Source organism: Chrysochloris asiatica, unplaced genomic scaffold (genome assembly GCF_000296735.1).
Source record: "Chrysochloris asiatica unplaced genomic scaffold, ChrAsi1.0 scaffold00001, whole genome shotgun sequence".
Classification (NCBI taxonomy): Eukaryota; Metazoa; Chordata; class Mammalia; order Afrosoricida; family Chrysochloridae; genus Chrysochloris; species Chrysochloris asiatica.
In genome coordinates, this window is record NW_006408519.1 from 48,493,237 (window position 1) to 48,501,199 (window position 7,963).

Sequence of the window (7,963 nt, forward strand, 5' to 3'; positions counted from 1 at the left end):
AGAGAGAGAGAGAATAGTTAATGCACTAGATTGCATGGTTGATTTGAACTGCAAAGCTGGCAGTTCAAACTCACCAGCCACTCCTCAGGAATCCTTTACAGGGTCACTATCGGTCGGAATTGACTCAATGGCACTTAACAACAACAACCACATCAGCACAGAAATGATGCATCCAAATGCATAGCACATGGCCTCTCAGGAGCAGGTAGGAAATGGGGAGAAAGATATTGTAGACATCCTTTGTTCTCCAGGTGAACAGTGAGGAAGGAGCTGTGATTTTCACTGATTCCTGTTCTCCTCCGGACTCTGATTCTCCTGCCTCCCACATCAAGCCTGCACAGACAGTGAATTAATTAAATAAGGTCACAATGGCCCACCGGACTGGGAATGTGTCCATTCCAGCCGTCAAATCTCTGACTCCTTTATGGCAGAGATTTTGAAAGTAGAATAAACAAAGATGCCCAAGAAGCTGGGGGAAAGCCATTGTCCTGAGATGAGGCCAAACAATTGCCAGGGACAGATGCTGGAGTCAGGAGCTGGCAGCAGCTTATGGGGCCCCCAGCCAGACGTCCTGGAGACCAGGACACAGAGGTCCCTTTTACCTTCTATCTGTGCTAATCCTTAAGGCCTATTATCAAAACACAGAAATGAACCAGATCTATGTTTTGAAATAAACCCCCATGGATTGTAGGAGCCAAGAAAACCCATTAGAATTATAGGAATGTTTAATCAAAATGCTTTTAAAAGTAGTTTAGAGTTGCCAAGAAGAATCCCTTTAATAAGTAGACTTTTTAAGCTCATGGTTTTACAAACTATATAGCTTAATTTTTTCTTAAGGCTATGTATTTAAGAAACAACTCTGGTGATGCAATTGGTAAGTGCTCAGCTGCTAATCTGAAGACTGGTGGCTCAAACCCACTAAGTGGCTCCATTAGAGAAAGATCTGAAGAACCACCCCCATAAAGATGGCAGCCACGAGAACCCTATGGGGCAGTTCTCATCTGTCACATGGGGTCACTACTCAACAACATCTGAAAAAGGACCTGAAATACTTCAAGTAGGATCAGAACTATGCCTAAGTCTTCCCATAGTCTTCATCCCATACACTACGATTGTGATTCTAATGTGTGCACTCTACTCTGGCTGGGCACCAGCCTGTAGCAGGTGCCATGGCTTGCTTCTCATCTCTAGTTCTCAAAACAAAACTTCAAGATTAGCTGTAACTCTTGGAAGCACTTTACAGCTTACAAAACACTTTCATTAGTTTATTCTATGAGTGTAGCCCAAATTGGTCCTGTTGTTAAGTGCCGTCGAGTCAGTTCCAACTCATAGAGAACTTGTATAAGGTTTCTGAGAAGCAGTTGGTGGATTTGAAGCACTGATCTTGCAGTGAGCAGTCCAGTATTTATCCTACGGCGTCACACCAGGACCCCACGATTAGAATGAACAAATCTGTCTCGGAAAAAAACACAACCAGAATGCTCCTTAGAAGCCAGTATGGAATGATTTGGTCTCACGAACTTTGGACATAGCATCAGGAGGGACCAGTCCCTGAAGAAGGACATCATACTGGGTAAAGTAGAGGGTCGGTTAAAAAGAAGACCCTGCACAAGATGGATTGACACATAGTTGCAACAATTGTGAGGCTGGTGCAGAACCATGTAGTATTTTGTTCTGGTCACTCTGAGCTGGAACCAACTCAATGGCACCTAACAAAACAGCAATTAGTTTTGCTTCAAGATGAGAAAAGTGAGCCTCATGGAAGTTGAACCAACCTTCCAGTGTTGGTCCAACTAGTAAATGAGAGTCTAGAGTTTGAACTTTGCTGTCTTGTTTATTATACCCAGGCATGCTGTACTTTGTTCTTCATAGCTGAGTGTGATTTGACTGTCCTAGGTGTCTGTAAAGGAGCCCTAGTGACACAATGGTTAAGCACTCAGCTACTAACCAAAAGGTCATTGGTTCAAACCAACCAGCTGCTATGAGGAATAAAGACCTGGCAACATGCTTCTGCAAAGATGACAACCTTGAAAACCCGATGGGACAGTTCTACTCTGTCCTGAAGGTACTGTGAGTTGGGGTCAAGTCAATAGTACCCCATAACTGCAGGTATCTGTTTATTTCTTGAATTAACGTCTCATTCACTTTTCTATGGGTGCATCTATCTTGGTGGATTGCATATAGCAAGCACCCTAGAACAATGTGAAACCAACAATAAAGAAGAGGGAGATGAATTTTTCCTGAGAGAAGTGGGAAGATACCATGGTGAAGGAAGCAATGGACATAACTTTACAAGAAAGAAGAAAAGATATTGCAAGTCAAGAGAGAAGTCTAAACACAAGTATGGAATCAAGATGGTACAGGAATGTTGGCAGCTGTACCATGTTCCTGCCAATACATTGAAGGTGTATTGAAAGGGAAAGCAAGTCTCATGCATTGAGTACTTGCTATGTATCAGGTACAGCCAGTAAAAAAAGCATCACTGTGGTGATGCTCAGAACATACTCAGGTCTTCCTTAGTTAACTTTTGCTCTTCTTGGACAGAAACGATTATGGAAAAGCAAGATACCATTCCTACACCAAACCTGTTGCTGTTAAATGAATTCTGACTCAAAGCCATCCTGTAGGGCAGAGTAAAATTGTTTCCAAAGCTGTCGTCTTAAAGGAAGCAGACTGTCACATCTATCTCTTGTAGAGTCACTGGTGAGTTCAAACTTCCAACCCATTGGTTAGCAGCCCAGTACTTTAATCGCTGCATCCCTGGGGTCCCTCATTTCTACACCAAGAATGGAAAAACACCATTGTTCTCCTAAGTCAGGTCTTCATGGAAGACTTCAAGTAGTGCAGATTGTCAGCAACTCACCTTATCTTCCTCCTGCTGCCTCTATTTTTATCTCTTCTCACTCACTCTGCCTTGTTCATAGGATGTTGCTACTTTCAGTGGTAACAGACATGAGACTGGGCTTAGAGCAATCAGAGACAGATGGGAGAGACCTCATGGAAGAAGCCTAGAATGTAGATGTTGGAAGATGTATGTTCTCTCCCAGTATTGCTCCGACACAGATCTTCAGTGGGCAAAAGAAAGTGAGCAGCCCACCCTTAACTCTGGCTCAGTGGCACCAAGAGGTCCATCCATTTGAGTAGAAATAAATTATTTTACGTTTATGATAAGTATGCTGTGGCATTTGAAAATGCATACCCATTTTATACTTCACTGCACATACAGTGGTTCTCACTTTCATATCCAGGTAATATTTTAAACTGCTTAAATTTTGTATTCCACCAAAATTCATGCATATAAATCAGGGTCCAAGTAGAAATTCACACTCAATGTTTATTCCCCTCCTACTGAGCACTGCTTGGAGGTCAAAGACCACATGCTTCAGTATGGATTGCACCTCAATGTAAAGAAAACAAAAATCCTCACAGGTGGACGAATAAATCACATCGTGTTAAGTTGAGAAAAGATTGATGTTGTCAAATATTTCATTTTGGGTACACTATCAACACTCACGGAAAAAGCAGCCAAGAATTCAAACAGCGTACTGCTTTAGTCACAATGCAATATAATACCTTTATAAAGTGTTCAAGAGTAAAGATATATTTGAGGACTAAGGTGCGCCTGATCCAAACCATGGTATTTTTTCAATTGCCTCATATGCATATGAAAGCTGAACAATGAATAAAGGAGACCAAAGAAAAAATGATGCATCTAAGTTATGCTATTGGAGAAGAATATTGAAAGTACCATGGACTGCCAGAAGAACAAACAAATCTGTCTTGGAAGAGGTACAGCCAGAATGTTCTTTAGAAGTCAGGATGGCGAGACTTCATCTTTCATACTTCAGATATGTTATCAGGAGGGATCAGTCCTTGGAGAAGGACATTATGCTTGGTAAAGTGGAGAGTCAGCGAAAAAGAGGAAGACCCCCCAGAAAGGAAGACAGATTGACACAGTGGCAACAGCAGTGGGCTCAAGATTAACAATGGTTGTAAGGATGATGAAGGATTAGGCAGTATTTCATTCTGTTGTGCAGAGGGTCACTAAGTCAACAGCACCTAACAACAACTGAAATCCTGGGTGAAATATGGACCTCTGTTTGGAAGACATGAGTTGATCCAAGCTTCAAACTCAAAGCCCAGAGAGTGGAGATCAATTCTTTATTATTCTGTTTTATCTTCCATTTATCTTCATCAATGTTAGGTTAGTTGCATAAAAATCACCTAGGGATCGCCATAAAATGGAGATTCCCATACAGTATATCTGGGTAGAAAAACAAGTTCCCAGCAGGGGATAGATCTAACCAGACTGAGCCAGTTGGAACAAGACATGCTTCATCAATATCACAACCAGTGGAAAGCAGTTGTGATAATAAGTATCACCCTTTTCACCAGTCCAAAGGATTGAAGCTGTGCTGTGCTTTAAATATAGTGTAAGACAAAGGGCCCAAAAGAAGTAACAGTGGAGCACTTACAGTCCGAGCCCACTAGTAACTCTGCAGGAGGACGACCTGGCAATCTCTTTTCATAAATATGACAGCCTGAAAAACCCTATAAGATAGCTCCACTCTGCCACACAAGGTCACTCTGAGTTGGAATCAGCTCGATGGCATTCATTGGCAACAATAGAGTTAAGGTTATTGAAACAAATTGAGACTCTTACACGAATACTCTATTAGAGCCTCCATCTCCTCATCTGTAAACAGGAATGATGATAATCTAGCTCACCAAATTGGGTTCTCATGAGAAGTAACTGAGTCACAGTTATGAAACCTAAAAGAGTGGCTGGCACATAGTTCAATTTAAGTGTTTAGGTATTTAAAAGATGATTATTCTAGTCCCAACATCTTGTTCATAACCACAGGTCCATGGGTAAATCAACCACCCTATTCTGTTTCTGACTCTTTATTGTTGGTAATCCCTCAGCAAATTCCTTCAACAAATACTCATTAAGTGCCTACTGCGTACCTAGGACCAGGGTCAGCGCTACAAATCCGAGCTGGTAATACAATCTCCATCTTCCCTGAAGAGTTGTTGTGAGGATTAAATGCTAAAGTGGTGGTTGGTAATAATGCTTTGTAAACTGTAAACTGCTGGGCTATTTTAGGATTATGTACTCTGAGGATTAACTCCATGAGAGTTAATTGGGCAGAGAGAGAAATGGAAGCAATACAGGGCCCATGGGGACCTTTGACAATCCCTTGGCAAGTTCTGGAGCTGGGATGGCTGTTTAGAATGGTTCCTCTTGAAAATGGACCTTCATACTTCTGTGTGAACAGCTGGGGTCTCTGGGTGATGTAAATGGCTAGCATATCAAGTTGCTGGCCAAAAGGTTGGACTTTGAATCTACCCAGAGGAATCTTAGAAGAAAGCCCTAGAGATTTACTTCAAACAAACTATTCATTGAAAATCCTATGTAATACAATTCTACTCTGATACACATGGGGTTGCCATGAGTCAGAATCAACTGGATAAAAATTAGTGAGCTAGTTTGGGGGGCTTAGGGACTCTGGTCCTAGACCAAATCATCCTCTTCCTAAGGTGAGTCACTGGCAGTCCCACAGTGAAAAGAATGAGCAGCCCCTCACCAAAGGGGGATCTGGGTGACTCGCCACAGTGCCTGCTAGAAGGTCTGCCCACAGAACTACATTGCTTGAGGGAAATCCACTCCTTGAAGAGCAAATCAAATTTTTGCTCCTGGGTTACTTCTTTAAAAGACTTACCTTGAACACATTTTTAAATAGCAGGCATCCTCCCAACATTCCTTGTAACCCCCTAATCTTCATTTCTTCCTTTGTCTCACTATATTTAATGCACAGCATAGCTTCATTCCAAGGATTGGCAAGGGTTCCTTTGGGCTGGTGAAAGGATTTATACTTAACATGATCGCAACTGTTTTCCACTAGCACTAAATTACCAGACATGGACAATGTTGATGAAGAATGTCTTCTTCAGGGCATCAGCATCTTGCCCACTATTTGTTGTTAGGTGTCATCAAGTTAGTTCCGATTCATAGCAACCCTATACATGATAGAACAAAACACTGCCCAGTCCTGTGCCATCCTCACGATTGTTATTATGTTTGAATCCATGATGGCTGCCATAGATAGTGCCAATCCATCTCATTGGGGATCTTCCTCTTTCGCACTGACCCTCCACTTTACCATGCATAATGCCCTTCTCCTGGGACTGGTACATCCTGGTAATATGTCAAAAGTATGAGAGATGAAGTCTTGTCATCCTTGCTTCTAAGGAGCATTCTGGTTATACCTCTTTCAAGACAGATTTGTTTGTTCCTCTGGCAGTCCATGGTACTGTCAATATTCTTTTCCAACACCGTAACTCAAATACATCAATTCTCCTCTGGTCCTCCTTTTTCATTGTCCAGCTTTCACATGCATTTAAGGCAACTGAAAATACCATGGTTCAGGTCAGGTGTACCTTAGTCTTCAAACTGATAAATTTGCTCTTGAACACTTTAAAGAGATCCTCTGCTGTACGTTGTTTGATGTCTTCACTTCTGCTTCCATGAGTGCTGATTGCAGACCCAAGCAAAATGTCTTTGAGACTTCAATCTTTTATCCATTTATCATGATGTTATTTACTGGTTTGGCTTGAGTTTCTGGAAATTCCCTGTCGATGTACTGTTGCAGTCATTTTTAAATTATCTTCAGCAAAATTTTACTTGCATATGATATTAATGATATTGTTCAATTATTTCCACATCCTGTTGGATCACCTCTTTGTGGAATGGGCACAAATAGGGATTTCTTTCAATCAGTTAGTGAGGTAGCTGTCTTTGGGTATGTTATTAGGAGGGTCAGTGAAAAAGAGGAAGACCCGCACTGAGATGGCTGACTGGCTGGCTGCAACAAAGGCTCACAGGTAGTAAAGGTAGTGTGTATGACTGATTGACTGGATACAACCAAGACTCACAGGTTCTAATGGTAGTATGTATGGGGCAGGGCCAGGCACATAACAGTCCTTGAAACTGGTGAATGCTACCTTATATGACAAAAGAGACTTTTCAGGTGTGGTTCAGTGAAGGATCTTGAGGTGGGAAATGGCTCTGGATAGCCAGGTGACCCTAAAGGCAATCATAAGTGTGCTTAGAAAAGGGAGGCAGGATAATAATTGACACAGAAGAGAAGTGATCACTGAAGCAGGATGCTCTGTTGCTAGAGGTTAGTGCCTATCGGCTGTGGCTTATAAAGGAATGGACATTTATCAGAAGCCATAAAAGTGCTTTGTAGCATGGCTAGGGCAGGGCTGAGGCCAAACCAACAGGTTGAGAGATGCCTACTTGTGGACACAGCACAGGAGAGGCTGTCCTGACTGGAAGGACTGTGTGTCCTGAGCATTTCTGACCCTGAATCATAACCTGTTAACTACCTTAAGAACCCTCATAACTATGAGTATGGTGTCTGAGTTCTGTGTGGTCATTGCAACAAATCATTGGGCCCAGATGAGTAGCATGCCAGGGGAGAGATGGTGGGAGCCTTATTCTTTGTGCAGCAAAACAACCCTATGGAGAAATTCTACTCTGTCACACTTGGAGTCACTATGAGTCAAAATAAACTCAATAGCAACAGGTTTATGTGACATCCCATCAGCTGGAAGTAGATCTGTGGCACATGTCCTCTCAGGCTCCGACAGAAATTATTCCACACTTTCAGTTCTCATACAGGGTCAAGATAAAATTACACTGTACTTTTTCTTTTTAAAAAATGGAAGCACAAACACATTAACACAACAATTAGAAACAGACCAACAGAGGGAACCCACAGTCACCAAAAGAAAAGAAATAATAAAGATTAGAGCAGAAATAAATGAGATAGAAAACAGAAAAATGATAGAAACAATCAACAAGACAAAAAGCTAGTTCTTTGAAAGAATTAACAAAATCGACAGACCATTGGCAAACCTAACAAAAGAAAAGAGGGAGAAGACACAAATAACACAC